General features: G+C 36.5%; 1 long non-coding RNA gene across 1 annotated transcript in view; it reads right to left on the reverse strand.

Annotated features, from left to right (window-relative positions):
- Nucleotides 1-1,954: 1,954 nt before the first annotated feature.
- LOC140595855 (uncharacterized) overlaps nt 1,955-18,417 on the reverse strand; it is a 34,559-nt gene continuing 18,096 nt past the window's right edge. Inside the window, exons 2-3 of the long non-coding RNA XR_011997784.1 lie at nt 15,320-15,374; nt 1,955-2,083 (exon numbers count right to left, since the gene is read on the reverse strand). This is a non-coding gene — a long non-coding RNA (uncharacterized lncRNA). The remainder of the gene's footprint in view (nt 2,084-15,319; nt 15,375-18,417) is intronic.

The following is an 18,417-nucleotide window of genomic DNA, read 5'->3' on the forward strand; positions in this document are numbered from 1 at the left end:
AGGCATTTTATTATATCTCATGAATTTGTAAGTCTGGAATTTGAGCAATACCCTGATGACTGGCTCTTTTGCTCTACCTGTCTATTACCAGGGTCACTTGATGGTGTTCAGTTGGTGGCAAAACTGTAAGATGATTTCACTTATTTGTGTGGCACTTTGACAAGAAACGTTTGTAAGGGAGAAAACAGTGGAGTACAAAGAACCAAGAAGAAAATTTGGGGCATTATGGAAATACTGATTATCCTGATTGTGTTAATTATTTTATAGATGCATACTACTTCAAAACTGATAGCATGTAATATGATTACGCGTCATTGGGTACTTTATTACGCTTCAATTATTCTTTAATACAACTTTTAAATAAAAGCTGAGCAATACTAGGCATTACAAACCCCGAACAATCATCAGAATCTCTATTTCTTAACTGCCTGACACATTTCACTGCTTTGCCCACATTTTTTGGCCTCACCACTCTTTGATCCTCCTTTTCATATGACAAACAATTTTGTAATATTAGTTTTTAGAAAGATAGAAAGGTAAGTCCGTGTTTTCTCTAGAATGGTTAATCAAAACCAATTTTGATAGTATAAAAGAATTTCTTTTAACTTCACAACTCATTATTAAGAATCTAAAATTTTTTACATTAATTGGCATATTTGGGGAGAAAACTTTCTTTCATCTATAACTTCAAGCAGACCTATTTGCCATTTTTAGAGCTGTTACAGGTTTGTGACCTACAAAAACAGAAGTTCTGACAAATCTATTTTGTGTGATTGTCATCATAAAGAAGAAAATAGGTGGTGTATTATAATCACCTGTGTTGCATTATATGTATATTCCTGACAGAAGAGAATTTCAATTTTGACTGGATATTGATGAGGAACACTAGGTGAATAGTCATCTTATAGTTTCACACATCTAACAAGTGGAAAAATCCTCCAGAGAAGGCAAGCTCCTGGGTCCCTAAATTTAAACCTTTCTTTCTGCTCCAATAACACAGCTTTTGTTGCTAGACAGCATAGGGTGTCTTCATATCATAGAAAGACCTCTGGCTCTGCGCCTCCTTGTCTGGCACCTCATAATACCAGATGAGTTGACTCAGTGTGTGCTATGAATATTCCTGGAAATGATCTATGGAAACTATCATGTGAGGACTACTAATAGCTTCACAATATAAGAAAGTGACTGCAAACCCCATAATATATTCTGTTAAACCCAAGCCAAGTTTATGTCTATCACTTACTCAACTCTGATCACCAAATCTTAGAAACACTTGGGACTACTCCAAAGTCATCTGACACACAAGGAGAATGGTGATGGAGAAGAGATAGATATCAGTGGTACCCATTTGTGGTTAAAATACCTTAATTTTGCAAGATTTACATATATAATTTATAAATATATGTGTGTATATACGTGAATGTGATGAATTATTTTAAAGCTATCTATTCTCACATACCTCTTAGACATTGTTCTGTACACTCTGAGAAATACATGTATCCTGGGCTGAACAACTGGTTTCCAGAATCCTATTGGACATAAGCTAGGTCAGATTTGAGCCATAAAAGGGAATGAAAAAGTTTGGGTTGTTTTATGTGAACATTTTATACACCAAAAGGCTTTAAAGCTTCCATTTTTTCTTAGAAGGCCCTCTTTTGTCTACACTCACATACACATACCCTACTGCGGAGAGATATAGGCTCACTTGAAATTAATCTTTAATCAGACCTTATTTTTAAGCAAGAAAAATGTTGGCGGACTTAAGACCATGAATTTCTTAAAAGAATTGACAGAACGGGAGTTACGCAGCAACACGGACTATAGAGAACAAAGAAATCTGCCCACAGAATCAGGTGGTGCACACACTGCTGCTGCTAAGTCCTGCACTCAGCTTGCAGACCTGCCTTATCTTGTTGCCTAACCCTGGATACTGCTATTGCTGCCCTTGGAAATTCTTTGATGCTGCTGCTGCTATTCCTGTCACCTGCATCAAAGTATATTCCCCGTGGTGCATTCTCCTGTTTGGTGACTCTCTCCCAGTTCCAGGCTCAGAAGTAGTACATTGTAGGTTGAGTGCTCATACCTGTGATACAAAGGAAATTAATAAATGTGCATCTGATATTTTCAACATCTGTAGTTAAAGGTAGTACTACTTTCTTTTAAGACTCATATGTGAGGAATTCCCCAAAAATAAGAACGGGATTCAGATTCTGGGCCACACAAAAAAAAGATTATAAATATTACAAAAGCATCTAACCACAAATAAAATACTGGTTCTTGCACTTCTGACCAATGGTTACCTGGACACTTAGCCTTTTCTTCTAGTAGACATAAAAGATAAATGATCTGTAAAATAAAGGTAATCACAGACATAATCATACAAGGGTTTTTAAATAAAAGTTTAAAGCCAAAGCTGTGTCTAACATTTGTATGGAAACAAATAACCAAGTAATCAAAACAATTAAAAAGAAATTATCTGGTAGAATTTACAGAGCCTGATTTTAAGACTTACTATAGAGCTACAGTAATTAAGATGGCAGTTAGCATGGTATTGACATAGTGATAGGTCATTGGACAATATATAGAATTCATAAACTGATCCACATATATGCACCTCAATTGACGTTTGACAAAAATAAAAAGTAATTTATTGGGGAAGGAGAATTTTTAACCAATACTGAAATAATGGGATAGTCACATGGAAAAAAAGACATTTCACCCCTATCACACTCCATATAGAAAAGTTAATTTGATATGTATCATAGTCTTAAACTAAAAAGCTAAATTCTAACATTCATTAAAGAAAACTGGGTGGCTCAGTCATCTAAGCATCCAACTCTTAATTTTGGCTTAGGTCATGATCTCAGGGTTGTGAGACTAAGCCCAGAGTCAAGCTCCGTGCAGGGTGTGAAGCCTACTTAAGGTTTTCTCTCTCCCTCTCTCTCTGCACCCCTCTATTTAAAAAAAGGAAAAAGAAAACACAGAAGAATATTATTACAACTTGGGGTCAAAGATTTGAAGCAGGATTCAAAAGGCAACAACCACAGAAGTAAAATTGAAAAACAGACTTCATCAAAATTAGAAATGTGTGCCCATCAAAAAGACATCGTTTAGAAATGAATAGGCAACACTTGTGCCAGGAAAACATATTTACAAAACCTATATCTGTCAGATGATCTAGTATATAGGATACAAAAACAATTTCTGAAACTCGACAATAAGAAGATAAATAACCCAGTAAACAATAGGTAAAGGCTGGAAGAAATACTTCACGGGAACACATCTAAACGGCCAATTCGCTTTTGAAAAAGTGCTCACCAAGATTTGACATCAGGGAAATGAAAATTAAAAATTAGAACCAGAATAAGCAGTAGTATGTACCTGCTAGAATAGTTAAAAAGAGAAACGATCCAGAAATGTCACTGTTATGAATTACTAGAGAGAAATAAAAATGTATTTCCATATAAACACAAAAGCATTTTAGAGCATTTCTTTCCATGATGGCCCCAAAGTGGGTGGGATGGTGGGTTTTTTTTATGTGTCAACTTGACTGGGCCACAAGATATCCACATATTTGATTAAACGTTTTTCTGGATATGTCCATCAGGATATTTCTGGATGAGATTAACCTTTGAATAGGGTAGCCTGAGTAAAACAGATTGCCCCCCTAACGTAGGTGGCCCTCATCCAATCCATTGAAGATTGACTAGAACAAAGGCTCAGCAAGGGAGAATTCTCGCTCTGCCTATCTTTAAGCTGGGACATCAGTCTTCTCCTGCCTTTTGACTAGGACTTGGATTAGAATTTACATTGGCTCTTCTGGTTCTTAGGCCATCAGACTCAGACTGGAACTATATACCATTGTTCTCCTGGGCTAGAGACTCTAGCTTGCCAACTAAAGCTGTGACTTCAGAATTGGAAAATCCAAAGGGCAAACAACTCCAGAATAGATGGATTGTGGTATGTTCATACAGTGGAATACTACTCAGCACTCTAATGGAATAAAGTACTGATACCACAACAGTAGAGATCAATTTCATGTTATCCTGAATGAAAGAAGCTGAACATACAGAGTAAATACTGAGTGATTCCATTTATATGAAGCTCTGCAAGAGGCAAAACTATAGTAAAGGAGGTCAAAACCAGGAAAGTTGTTGTTGCTTCCCTGGGGTTGTAAGAGTTGACTGGGAAGTAGTAGAAGTGATCAATAGGTTCTGTATTCTGATAGGAATAGGGGTTATACTCAAAGGTGTACGCATTTGTCAAATATCACTTAATGTTTGAGCATTTACAAAATATATGTCCACTGACTATATGTAAATCTAAGAAACAGTTGTGAAAATCAGTCAGTTGGAAGATAAAAGGCAGAAACACCAAAACTAGAAAAGGAAAGCCAGCAGTGTTCAGTTATTTCTTTCCTAGAAATTGATATGAAATAGCATTTGTGCAGCATTGACTAACTTGAACTCTCGCGTAACCCTTAACCCTTTTACAATTTCCTTTTTATGGATTAAATTTCAGTATTCTTCAATACCAGGAGGTTGGAGTTCTAATTTAGGATCTGTCCACATTAATCATAATATAACTGAAGTGATTTTATCTTTCTTTGGCTTTACCTTGTTTGTTTTTGTTTAAAACTCAAGATCAGGTTTCCCAAAGTCAGTTCTTAGCAACAGAGATTTCAAGAAAATGTAGTACCAGTTACATTGTAGAAGGAGCAGAAGAAGAAGTGTTCTGAGGTCAAATATATTTTTAGGCATAAAGAAAAGAAAATTATGTTTTTATGTCATCTCAGGCCTCGTCAGAACCTTTAATTCAGCAGTAAAATGGATCCAATCTACTTTCTATCAGTGACTCTTATAAATTCTTTGCACAAGTTAGTTTATTTAATTTTTGTAACATAAGGCTAGATTGTCCCTGTGTGTATGGTACTTACTAAAAACAAGAAGGCTCGGGGAGAATGAGGCAAATAATTGTCAAAGGGCACTATTGCTAGTAAAGAAGAGTTGCGACTTAAAACCTAGCAGTTGGACTCAAGCCTGTGCCTGTAAGCACCATGTCTCACAGAAGATGTGGCAAGAGACAAGAAGAATAATTACATATCAAACAGGAGAAAAGAGGTAGCCTTGCCAACTCTTGAAAGGAAAACCAGCTTTCACTTACTCAAAGGGGAAATGTTTTCCAACGGTTGGACAAGTTTTCTGTTGAGGGTTGGCAATGAACAAGAAGTTCAGGAAAAATCTTGAAAATGTACTAAAATCGGGATCCCTGGGTGGCGCAGCGGTTTGGCGCCTGCCTTTGGCCCAGGGCGTGGTCCTGGAGACCCGGGATCGAGTCCCACGTCAGGCTCCCGGTGCATGGAGCCTGCTTCTCCCTCCGCCTGTGTCTCTGCCTCTCTCTCTCTCTCTCTGTGGCTGTCATAAATAAATAAAAAATTAAAAAAAAAAAAAAGATTTATCTCTAAAAAAAAAAAAAAAAAAAAAGAAAGAAAATGTACTAAAATCCAGTAATCATAGAACAGGAGTACCAGAGATCCAGAAAAAGTGTTTGGCAGTGATGTGGGGGTAGCATAGGGAATTGGCTCAGATTGGGAGACATCACAAGCAGGACATGATGGGCGTCACCTGGATGGCTCAGTCAGTTCGGTGTCTGAATCTAGATTTTGACTCAGGTCATGATCTTGAAGTTCTGGGATTGAGCTCCATGTTGGGCTGCCTGCTCATTGGGGAGTCTGCTTGGGGACTCTGCTCCCCCTCCCCCTCCCCCTGCTTGCTCTCTTGTGTTCTCTCTTAAAAAAGGGGCGGGAGGAGACATCATGGGAGTTTCAGGGATAATAACAACTGAGAAGCTTGACCCCTGGGTGTGATTGATGAAACAGGTTGATGAGGCTTGTGGGGAATGGTACAGAGGAACTCTAAAAGGAGTGGACAGTGACATCTGGAGTGTAGATCCAGAATCCTTTGCTCACTGAGATGGTGGCAGCAGGTTTCCTTAGACCAAAGATAGTGGGAAAGGCCAGCTACTCCCTCAGGCTGTCTGGAGGATGGAGAAGATACAGGTGATACCATCCAAGGAATACAATCTTGGCAGAATGAAAGGATACAAATACTTTGGCTGGCAGAGCAGAGTTAGTTGGGATGGAAAAGAATAAAAAGAGCTGCCCTCACAAGTAGCAAGCTTTTCATATTGAAAATCCTGTAAAACAGTTGCCAGAAAAGAAATGTTTTTGTGTGGAACTCTGAGGGCAAACAAGGTTATGTGGGTTTCTTAATTATTCAGAAAGCACAAGAGAGAATGTGATAAGTGAGAATGGAGAAAATCCCTGAGAGTTGGAATTCTATGAGGCTAAAACAGGGTTAGGGAGGCATTGCAACACAGCTGCTGGTTATTCAGACTTAAAACAGTATTCATAGGAATTCTGAGCTTCCTAGCCCTTTGGACTGAACTCCTCATAAAGAAAAAGGGAAGGTAAAGTAAGGCATGTGGAGAGAGCTGAAGCTCAGGCATAGCTGTCTCCCTTGTCCTACTCTCTCCAGAACCAGTTTCAGTCTACAGAGATAGTGTTTTCCTCAGTCAGCTCTAGACTGGGCTAAAGATTCTTGGGGGATCTGAGTCAGTCTGAATTTCTCCTGAAGATCCTTTCTAGGCTTACTTTGATCTGGAGACCTCTGAAACTCACCTGATTTCTCCCAGAGTCACCCAAACTAGAAATGCATTAAGGCTAGTTAGAACCCTTTGAAACTCCATGGATTAAATTTAGATACTCTTTTTTTTTTTTTTTTTTCTGTTCCCTAACCATCAAGAGTAATGAACTGAATCTTGACTTATTATCTCTTTCCTACTTTTAAGACCAAGATTCTAAAAAACAAAAATCATAGAAGTTGGATTGATATTGACTTTCAGAAAATTAATGCCCTAAATATGTTTCACAGGATTTGATATCTTGTAGGAAATCTGTTTTCAAAAAGTGAAACATCTTCAAAATTACGCTAAACCCCCAAGCACATTTATTCAACTAGAAGAGATGCAAATTTTCTTAAATTGGGTTCAATCTGAATGTTAGCAGAAGAGCATGGGAAAGTAAAATGATCTGATTTAAATTGATGAATAACTGTTTTATTTTTAATCTAAGAAAGTTGATAGGAAAAGAGATGGATTGAGAGTGAATAGAAACAAGTTAAAAGGATAATTAGGGATGGAAAAAGATATGTCATTCAGACCAGGTTCTTACTAAGGAAAAGATATGTATTTGAAACATACATGAAAGAAAAATAGCCCTAGTAAAATTGAAGAGTGGAGAATTAAAGAGAATTTATCAGGAAATGGGGGATTTTATATCACTATTTCCTTTTTGCATTTAATGTGAAGTCAGGAAAAAAAAGAGCTGCCTAGGGCATAAAGCATATTTCTTAGCATAGCTGTGGAAGAGACCATTGTAACAAAAAGATTGGAACATCCTAAGGCAAAGCAAGTGTAAGTACCAAGTCCAAATAACTGTGATTCATGACTCTGAAAGGACAAGAAAATAGGAAGAACAAAGTCATGCTTTGAATTAATTGCTTTTGCCATATCTCAGAAGCTGGATGAGTACGCTACCTGGCTCTTTTACAGTGGAAAATGACACAAGAAAATTATTCTTAATTGGCGTATGAGAAGGGAACATGAAATTGCAGATTGGAAGTGGTTTTTTTGAATTCAGTGAGGTTAGAAAGAATCTCAGGATGATGTTACAGAAGGAAAATAAGAAACAGAATGGTGAGAGGGAGAAACCAGTGGATACCTTGCTAAAAATGACATAATTTTATAATTGGAAAATGCTTTAGAACTTATGGACTCCAATTTTCTTACAGTTTATCAGAGAGAGCAGAGTTCAGAGCTCTAATCTGGTTCCTTGGGCTCTCATCTCATTGCCCTCTGGCCACTCAACTACTTTCCCTTCTATCCGGAGGTCTCTGCAGAGGTAATAATAGGGTTCTCTGTGCAAGGAGATGCCTAGAAATTATTGTTAGAACATAGGTGTTCCAAAGCCTATCCTTCAGCCCTTTTTGCTTCTACTCTTCAGAGCAAAGTTAATTTAACTTTTTAAACTTAATTAAAATTGAACACACCCCCAAATCCAGTGTGTTAGTCATAACAGCCACATTTCAAGTGTGTAATTGCCAAATGGGGCTGATGATTACCCTATTGGCCAGTGTAGACAAAGAGCATTCTTGTTATCACAGAAAGACCTGCTGGAATCAGACAGCATTATGTAAGTGACTGTGGTTATATTCCAGCCTGTGTGGCTTTTAGGTGTAGTTTTTACCTGAACTTAAGGCATCTCTTCTATTTTCCAGAGAGTTGTCCATAGGAGTCAGCAAATGTAAACATTAGTTTTTCCTCTACCATAAAACAATGGACTAGTGATGTCATCTGTATTGATCTCTATGTTTTGTCTTCATCATCCGTAAAATAGAGAAAATAGATGTTTGCTACTCTCACAGGTCTGTTGAAAAGGCCGACCAGAAAGCTGAAAAATATCCTATAATAACGAAATGTATTACTATTGTGATGATGATGATTAAAGAGGATGTCACGTTTTAAAACCCATTTAAAAGAAAACGTGGGCTTGGCTTTTCTTTACTCCACTTTAAAAAATATTTGCCATTTTTGGGGTCCTAGGTACTCTTCTGCTGTTTTTAATAATGTTAAGAGTAAGCAGTGATGCAAGTCTCATATATCCATTTCTTTTCTGAAAAAAAATATATAAACTAATATTTAGGTTAAGGATAAAGGCCAGACAGAGTTAGAAACTGAGATCTGACTGGAAATTTTGGAGTTGACACACAAGGTTAGATTATAATTGAAAAGGCTCTGATCTCACAGAACCATATTAATGACATATTTGTTCCCCAAACCAGCAATTTTAATTAAGGAAAAGCACAGACAGGGAAGCTCACTTTTACCTATGCAGGTAATTGGTAATGCAGCTAGCCAATTACCTGCAAAATACTGGAATAGTGGACCCTTGATCCAAAACATTTGGAAGCTACCGGACTCTGGAAAATTGGCTTAAAGGCAGCTTTTAGCTAAAACTACAATCAGATACTTTGAAAGGCTCTCTTTCTTCTTTTCCACTCATCCATCTGACATACACCATCTGTCAGATCATGCTGGGTCGCCTCTGTCAGCCTTCCGCTCATCTTAAAAGAGAGACAGCTTTTGAAGGTTTTTATTTCTCATGAATTTCCCCATGAAAATGCAGAGGGTTTCTTCCTGGTTCAACATTACATTTCTTTCTATAGAAGATGAGGAGCTAGTGTCTATCCACAGGAGTAGTGACTCCCTCAGGCTAACCAATCCATATGATTGATCATAGACATACCCTGCGCCATCAAGGACCCGCTCAGGAGGTCTGTATTAGTGCTTCTCAAAGTTTAATATGCATAAAATCTCCCGGGGATATTGTTAAGATGCAGATTCTGATTCGGCAGGTCTAGGGTGGGACCTCAGGTTCTGCATTTCTATTTGACAGGTGACACTCATGCTGCTGGTCCATGGACCATATTTTTAGTAGTAAGAGTAGAAGGTGTTAGAAACAGTTTAACCATTTGAAGTGATTTTAACAACAAATAAAAGCAGTGATAATCATGTAATTTGTTTAGCTCTTTAAAATACGATTTTACATGTGTTATCTCGGAGTACAGTATGCTGAAATTAGATGCTCTGGCTATATTGCTGTTTACGGACCTAAAACTTAGTGACTAAAAATAATGACATTTATTTATTTTATTCACTGACTTGACATTTGAACAGGGCTCAGTGGGCACAGCTTGTCTCAGCTCCACAAGACATCACTGGGGGAGGCTCAAATGCTGGGGAATGGAGCCACCTAAAAGCTTGCTCATTCATTTGTCTGATGGTTGATGCTGGAAGACAGCTGTCACCTCAGCTAGAACTGTGTCCAGACCATCTACATATGGCCTTTCCATGTGGCTTCTTGACTTCTCCATAGCATGGCAGCTGTGTTCCGAGGATGGGATCTCATGAGAATCAGGTGGAAGCCTAGTAACCTTTAATCTTTTAGCCTCAGAAGCCACGTAGGGTCACTTGTGCCATAGTTACAGACTTGGCCATATTCAAGGAAGAGAAAGACCACTTCTCAATGAAAAATAGTTAACATTGCATTTTAAAAAGAGGGGTTTTTTTGGTGGAGTGTACTGGTTTGGCCACCTTTGGGAAATGTAATGTTGCAGCAAGTAACATGATTCGATTTTATTGATGACTTTGACCATTGACAGGGGTATCACTCATTACAGGATTCGGTTGACATAAGACAGCTTAGAGGTCTATTTAAATATGTTACTTGGATTTTTTTAAAAGTATAGAGAGGCATACATAGGTATATATAATGAAGTGTAGTATTTAAGAATGTGGGTTTGGGCCCCAGCTTCCCTATTTCCCAACTTTATACTTTTGGACTAGTTGCCTAATAATTATTATCTTTCCTTCCCTTTGTTAGTAAAATGTGGATTTTTCTGTCTGAAGCAGTTCTTGGCAGGCTTAAATGAATTAAAGTTTGTAAAGCACCAAGTCTCCTTCCTGACTGATAATAAGTACTTAAGAGATGATAACATTTTTATTACCATTGTCATTTCTACTGCTATTACCATTAAGAAAATAACAAGGCTTCTTTTTTCTTTTTTCATTAAAGTAAATGCATTTTTGTTTGTCTTTCCCTTGCCCTTTATCCCATTATGATTAAATGGTATCACTGAAAAAAAAATTTGACGTAGGTTAGAGCTAGCTATTGCAGGAAGAAAGAAAATATGACAGCGTCAATGTTCTTTAGTGATACTTGATATATATGGAGCTTCAGAGAAAATGCAGTTTTAGAATTGACTCTCAAAATGCATATCTGTGTATTAATGCCTTGATTTGATTTCTAGATCTTGCTGGTGAAGACAATGAAATTATTTCTTTATTCCGTAGAACCTAGTGAGTGATCTGCATAGGTTAAGTGATCAGTAGATTTTATACATGGATTAACCGATTTTTAATTGCCACTTGTTCTTGCTTTTTATAAAGGAACTCTTTAGTAGTGTTAGGTAAAGAAATAAGTAACATAAGGGTGATTTTCCATAATCGTCAAAAATCCAATACTTCATTCCAGAGTTAATATTATGTCACGCTAGTTATCTGATCTTTTGGTTGTGTTCCTGGTTTTAATTATGAAACCAGTGAATGAGGATGGGTGCAATTAGCATCCAGAAAAGAGATAATGCATTTGAGTGAGGAGAATTGCTTAGTCTTTGTTGACAGGTTCTCTAGTCTCTTCCAGAGCTACTGATAGCAAATTATGTAGAGTCAAATTCCTTGAAATAAAATGAGCATTGGTGATGTATGGAGAATCTGTAATAAATGTGTATGTTAAAAAATACCTCATTTGATGATAAATTCACTGTGGTGGAGGCATATCTAATATCACTGATTTTTCTCTGGTCTCTTACATTTTCCTATTGGCTTATGAGCAAATTATTTTGTTCCCAAAGAAGAAAAACAAAAAATGACTTCCTTTCTCTCACAAACACATAAATGAACTCATAATCGAAAACAAAAGAAAAAAAAGAGGTGAAAACCAGCCAATATTATTCTTAGCTTCTTTTACTTGTTAATGTATTATGATATAAAAAAGTGCCTCTGTGCCACCTACTTCATAGTGAGAATTCCACTGTAATGGACTCTAAATACACAGATGCCTGGCTGCTGGACAGTATTGCACTTGCCAATTCAGTGAAAGAGATTTTATTTTTAAAAAATAGTCGTTTCTGACAAGTTGCAGGAGGCTGTGAATGCTAGATCGAGTGTTTTTGCTCCTCTTACATCTGTATTTTCACTGGTCTCTAGCTGAGAACAATATATTAAGTAGCTATTTAATTTCTGTTCAAATCTACATAAGCAAATCTAAAAATCCCCCTAAAAGCAAAAGTATTTTACTCCTCTTTGGTGCATATGTTTTCTATATACAGCTGAACCAAATGTCAGGGCATACTGGTATTCCCATAAAAATTGAGGAGATTTAGAAATCATCACTTCTGAATTTTGAGAAATGATTTATTCCTTATTTACAAACCTCTACTGTTCTCCCTTTCAGATTATTTCTTTCAATACATCACTTTGTCTGTTCTAAATGGTTAAATATGTAAAGTTTTTAACCCATCTTTCTTTTTTTTTTAAGATTTTATTTATATATTCATGAGAGACACAGATCGAGAGAGGCAGAGGGAGAAGCAGGCTCAATTGCAGGAAGCCTGATGTGAGACTCGATCCCAGGACTCACAACCTGAGCCAAAGACAGACGCTCAACTGCTGAGCCACCCAAATGTCCTGTTAACCCATCTTTCGTTTTCTTAATTTGCAGTTTATTTACAGATTTTATATTTTCTTCTTTTTAACCCATCTTTCTTAAAGTGTGTTCTAATGAATATAGATCCATTCTTATATTCATGTTATGTGGAGAAAAAATTTGTTGAGTTAGTGTAGTTGAGGAGTCAGTAAATAAATAAATAAATTAATTAATTAATTAATTAATTAATATAAGCAGGACTTATGCTGCAGTCCGTCTTGAGGCTTTGTTGTCCTCGAGTATAGTAAGAACCTCCAAGAATCTTTGATATACCTTGGCAACTTGGCCCTTGCCTCTACTGACATTATTTTTGGGGAAGGTCACCACTGGTTCCCAACCTGCCAAATCTAGGGCACATTTTTAAAGATGCCATTATTGGAGTTTAATTGACACCATTTGTTATTCTTGATTATTAAAATTGTCTATCCCTTTGGGTTCTTGGTGCCAAACTCTTCTGATTCTCTAGTGTATCTTACCATTATCATGTCGTAATTATGTGTCTTACCATATCATGTATACTTACTATGACCTACCGTATCTTCTTCACAAACTCTCCTTGTGTTCACCATTAACTAGAGCTGTTTTATCAGGCTATCTCCTCAGACTACTCACCCTCTTGTTCTATACCCTCTTCTTGTATCTTCTCATCTGCTGTAATTTCAACATCTAACTACTGCTTATATTTTTATCTTAATTCTAGATGTCTTGGTTGCACTTCACATTCATTCCTAGCTTCACAATCAACTCTCCGTGGTACATGTTTACCTTAATATATTACAGAAATCGCAAACTCAGCATGTCTAGAAATGAATCAGTAAGCATCTCATTCTAAGTCCTATCCTTTATCCAAATCTACTAATCTCTGTATTTTCTATCTCAACATCACTGTCATCCCAGTTGATCAAGCTAGAAACCTAGGACATAGTCTTGACTTCCACCATTCACATATATCCCACATCTCATTGAATTTCAAAATTGACTTCAATTAAATGTGGTTGATTCTGATGCAATGTGCTAAATATTATAAAATAATAGCTAGAAGGCTATGTGTTACAGAGGAAAGAAAGGCATTGTACCTTTATAAGGCTTTGCTCTTCTTGTTTCCTATGTCCATCCTAATTCAGCCCATCTGTATCTCTTATCTGAACTAGTAGAATAGCTTCTTATCCCTTATTTAACTTTGTCCCACTCAAACATATATCTGACCATGCCACTGCCCAGCTTAAAGCTTTACAAGGGTTTCTTATCACCTAAACCTCCTGATCAAGAGCTCATCCTGGTCCACCTGTCCAGCCTCATCTCTTCCCCTTATGTTCCATTAAATGTGAACTGCTTGTTATTTGCCACATTCGGCACACCACTTCTCATCTTCATGGTCTTGTTCATGTTTTCTCCTTTAATTAGAGTGTTCTTTCTTCCCACAGTCTCTCCTTCATCTCTCAAGACCCACTTGAGCAATCTTTAATAGGGCCTTTCCCCAGACCTTCCTTCCAAAGACTTTACAAGCAATCCCTTTCCTGTTTTCTATGTGCATAGCTGTATTAATAAAATTATATTTCAGTAATTATTTCTTAATACCTGTCCTTCATAGTGGATTATAAGGTCTTGGAGAGCTGAGCTTGCTTTTTAGCCACTTTTTCTTAGTATCTAGTATGGTAAAGAAAATTCCATTTACTCATTCATTCATGTATTCATTCAGCATTTTGTATTGAAGACATAAAAAGATGCATTAGAGTCCTCCTTTCAAAGAGTTCACAGTCCAGTGGAGAGTCAGGAAAGTATACAGATGTCTCCACTACAATGTGATAAATGCTGTAGAATGGAACCTAGATAGCTATGTAGCACAGAGGGGAAGAAATCTAAAATTTCCACTAACTTGGCCAGACCTATCAGAATACAGAAATAATATAAAATAAAACAAGTGTGCAGAGACAATATAAAATAAAATAATGTGTTAAAAATCATTTTGTATGATTTACCTATTTTTCATCTCATTCTCTCCTCAGCTCCTTTTATTTGATTCTTAATTATAATAAATTAAATAGAAAATGGTGTTCGTATGAACCAGGGGAGATGAAAGCCTAATTTATAAAGTGCTGATTATAGCCTGGGTACATGAATCACTTTCTCTTGGCTAAAATTCCTGGCGTGGCCTACTATAACATCTTCAAGGAAGAGGTGATGGCATGGTTTTCTGTGGTGGAGCATACAAAGTTACCCTTTAAAAGGAAGCTCTATGTTTTCTCCTTTTACTATGCTTTATGCATTGAGAAAACAAATTGATCAGTTTTAGCTAAGTATGATCCAAAATGGTTGCTTAACCACTTACAAATGGACACTTTGTGAATTGTCTGAAAAGTTGAGTAAAGTATCAGCACTAGAGATTCCAGGGACTAATCATGGACTAATCATGCCCAGCAAGGATACTGGTATGTGAAATAACTGTTTCTAGTAACTGATGGCCTCTGTTAAATGACATAGTTTCCTGTTTGAAAGTTTATGTTCATATCCAGTTGGGAAAACTGAACCTAGGGAGTATGTAATTTAGCTTTTAAAAGAGCACCAACAGCTCTTGGAAATACTTTTTAAGCAAAGAAGAGAAAAACTGGAAATAGAAAATAGGTGATACTTTCATCACAGAACAAGCGATACAAGCATGACTTGTTTAAGATGTCAGGTTTTATGAGTTCCAAAATAGCACTATTAAGTGTTTAATGATCTTCTTCTGAAGACAGAAATGAAATGTCCCATCAACACATGGATTTGAAAGTACTTGTTCATTTGTACGTAACATTTTGTGTCTATCACTTAGTCTCCTCTAGTTTTTTCTCTAGCGTGAAAAATATAAAAATAAGCCAATCAAGCAGGATTGTTCAATTAGTTCCTTTTGTATCTTTTGTCACAGTTTGAAGATCGACAATTCCATTTCTTTACCTGGTAGCTTGTCAAGTTCTGAGAATTGAATTCCATCTCCTCGTTTCAAAATGTTCTGAAAATAAAAACAAATGTGTCTTCACATTGCAGATGTTCATATCTTTACTGTATTTGTCAAATCTGTTGACTAAATATTTTCTAATTTTTGCAAAAAATAATTACATATATTCTTGACTAAAAGAGAGAAGAGGCCTCCAGTAATTTCTTAAAAACTGTTAAATATCGTTGAGTAAATGCCTATAAATCCAGCATATAGCATATTTCTCACGACTTTGATTTTAATAGTAGTAAATGGAGGTACTGAGACTGTGGGAATACAACTACTCTTGGTTGATAATTTGTCACATCTAAATACTGGCTTTCCCAAAGCTAAAGAATTTGGCCAAATAGTATGTTTAAACCAACTCTAACAAACCTTTTTGTCCAGGGCTCTTTTATTACAGTGTTTACAATTTCTTTGTAGATATAATAGCCATAATTTTCTCCTCACCACTTACTTGATTCCAACCCAGATACCGTTATTTAAAACATCCCCTCAAATTTTCCATTGAATGTTTCCCTGTAACACAATAATAAAATAAAAGTTCAGAAGAAAATAGGGTTCCATGATCAAATAAATTTGGAGTATGCTGCTAATACATAGTACACCTTTGAAAATTCATAAAGCAGGCTGCCATATTAAATGTTCTAACACATTTTATAATAAAGGAAGTTTTTAACTTATTAAGTCTCAAATTTTCCAAAATAACTTGATGATAAGAGTGTTTATGAACTTATCCTGGGGAGATAATGATCAATGAAACACACTTTGAAAAACAATGCTATATCATATATGAGATAATTGTAATTGTCACCAGAATTAAGAATTTACTCACCATCAAAGCTTTCTAATTTCTCATTTTTAGTGGTCTCCTTTGGTAGAGATTGAGTCAACATAAAATGATCCTTAATTAACAGCATATACTGGTTTCAGAGGAACCAAAACCAACCTTTCAAGGTGCTTTCATAGCTATCACCATGAGTGGATCTTCTATAAGCCATTTCCACTTTTCATTAAGGTCTGTGATGTATGAATGATTGACTATATGCTAATGTGTATTGTGAATATGTTTGTGAATGCCGTGGGTATAAACCCACTCCTTACTACTTTTCCTGTTAAATTCCCTGGCCAGATACAAGATGCTATTTAAATACTCTAACACTGCAGAATCATTGCTGGCGGAGTATGGTAGGGAAGGAAAGTGTATACATATCCATAAGAAGTATCTAGCCCAGGAAGAACAAGTTTTCTTGATAGACTCAAAAAAATAATGAACTTATGACCAGGTTCCCTTGAGTCTTGATTCCATCTACACTGATCTCTAACTTTGGTAGAGTGGGCATTGAACAGTAATAGTAGTCCAATCAGCTATGTTATAAAGAAGTCCATTTCATCAAGCACTTGCAAACTTAGATTTCAACCATCATGACCACTTTATCTATGAGCTTTTGAACCAAGGACAAGAGTGTCCATTTAAAGAGATTTACATCCAGAAATAGATCATCTATCTACCCGACTGTTGAGAGTCTCTTCTGCAGCTGGTATTCTTTGATGAACATCCACATGGGATATAGATATCCTTACATTCTATACCCATTCTAAGAAACTTATTACCAAGTGTCTTTTGAAGAATTGTTTTTCAAAGCTTCAATCTCATTATTTCCAAGTCCCTGACCAACCTTTGGCAAAGAACAATCTTATGTGTTGCAGTCTTCCACTTCCACCTAGGGAGAATATCATGTGGAACCATTCAGATATGCTTTTCTGGTTCAGATATGCTTTTCCTAGTTCACTAGTTTTAAGGAACTTAAAAAAGTGAAGGAAGAAATTACAAGCCGAGTGGGTGCGCTGGTAATATTAATCATCTGTTCATAACACTTTGTGGTGCCTTCTTGAGGCCTAAATTGAGCCTGACTGGGTATGAATCATAGCCATTTGATGATGGGGGTATGGTTGAGCATGTTTTAGCATTTAGAGAATCAAATAATACACTTTATGTCACAGAGCTCTGGTCTCATGAGCATTTGGTGCCCCAAGGGCAGACATGGAGTTTCTACCAGGATCCAGTTGTAATAATAGAAAATATGAATATGGTATTGTACTACTTGTCAGACACTTTCACAAACACTTTTTGTATATTAATTACTTAAATCATCACAGTGACACTATGAAGCTAGTGCTATTATTTTCCCTATTTTTCAGGCACAAAATATGGCATGGTTTAAGTATCATGTGGGTGGTCATACAGCTATTAAGGGAGAGATCTAGGATTCAAACTCAGAGAATCTGACTCCAAGGATTACACACTTAACTCCTCATTGCACCGTGCAGCCTCACTTCTAAGCCAGGAGTGATTTATTGAAAGCAACTAGTTATTTGAAGAAGCAGGCATGACTTTGCTTTAAAACCCTCAAGGTTACTCTTGTGATTGTCTTTTTAGGGCCTGCCACAGATTCTCTACAGTATTCCCTTCTGTCACAGTCACTTTGAGCTGGGTCATAAAGTCCAAGTGGTATTAAATTCTAAGTATCTGGGATTCTTATGATCTTCCAAGTAACTCTTAAAAATTTACAAAACAAGCATTAAAACTAAATAACATTATATCAAAATAATATTGCTCAATAAGCTATCACTGCCTATATTTCCTTTAGGTAATTGTCCAATTTTTTTCTATAATTGCTTATTTATTAACCAAACCATGGCCTTGATTTCATTAACTGTAACCTGCCACTCTCATTTCTTTGCCTCTGAATTGATAACAAAATGCAAAAAAAAAAAAAAGTCTTTATCACAGGAAGATCTTCTCTCTCATATTCTCTTTTTAACATTCTGTTCTCTGGTCTGCATTACGAAGCCATGGCTGACAAATGTCTCATACAATAACAGACTCTTTGCAAATCTTAGGGGCTTTCCACTCAAAAAGAGGATGAATATATTGCTCTAATTTTTGTCCTTTTGTCTTTAAAATACAGCTCTCTCTAACTTCCATAAGCAGGACAAAAAGTGGACAATTTCTATTACTTAGGACAACTACTTAAAGCCCTCTCCCTCAGGATTC

The sequence above is a fragment of the Vulpes vulpes genome, chromosome 16 (assembly GCF_048418805.1).
Source record: "Vulpes vulpes isolate BD-2025 chromosome 16, VulVul3, whole genome shotgun sequence".
In the NCBI taxonomy this organism is placed as follows: Eukaryota; Metazoa; Chordata; class Mammalia; order Carnivora; family Canidae; genus Vulpes; species Vulpes vulpes.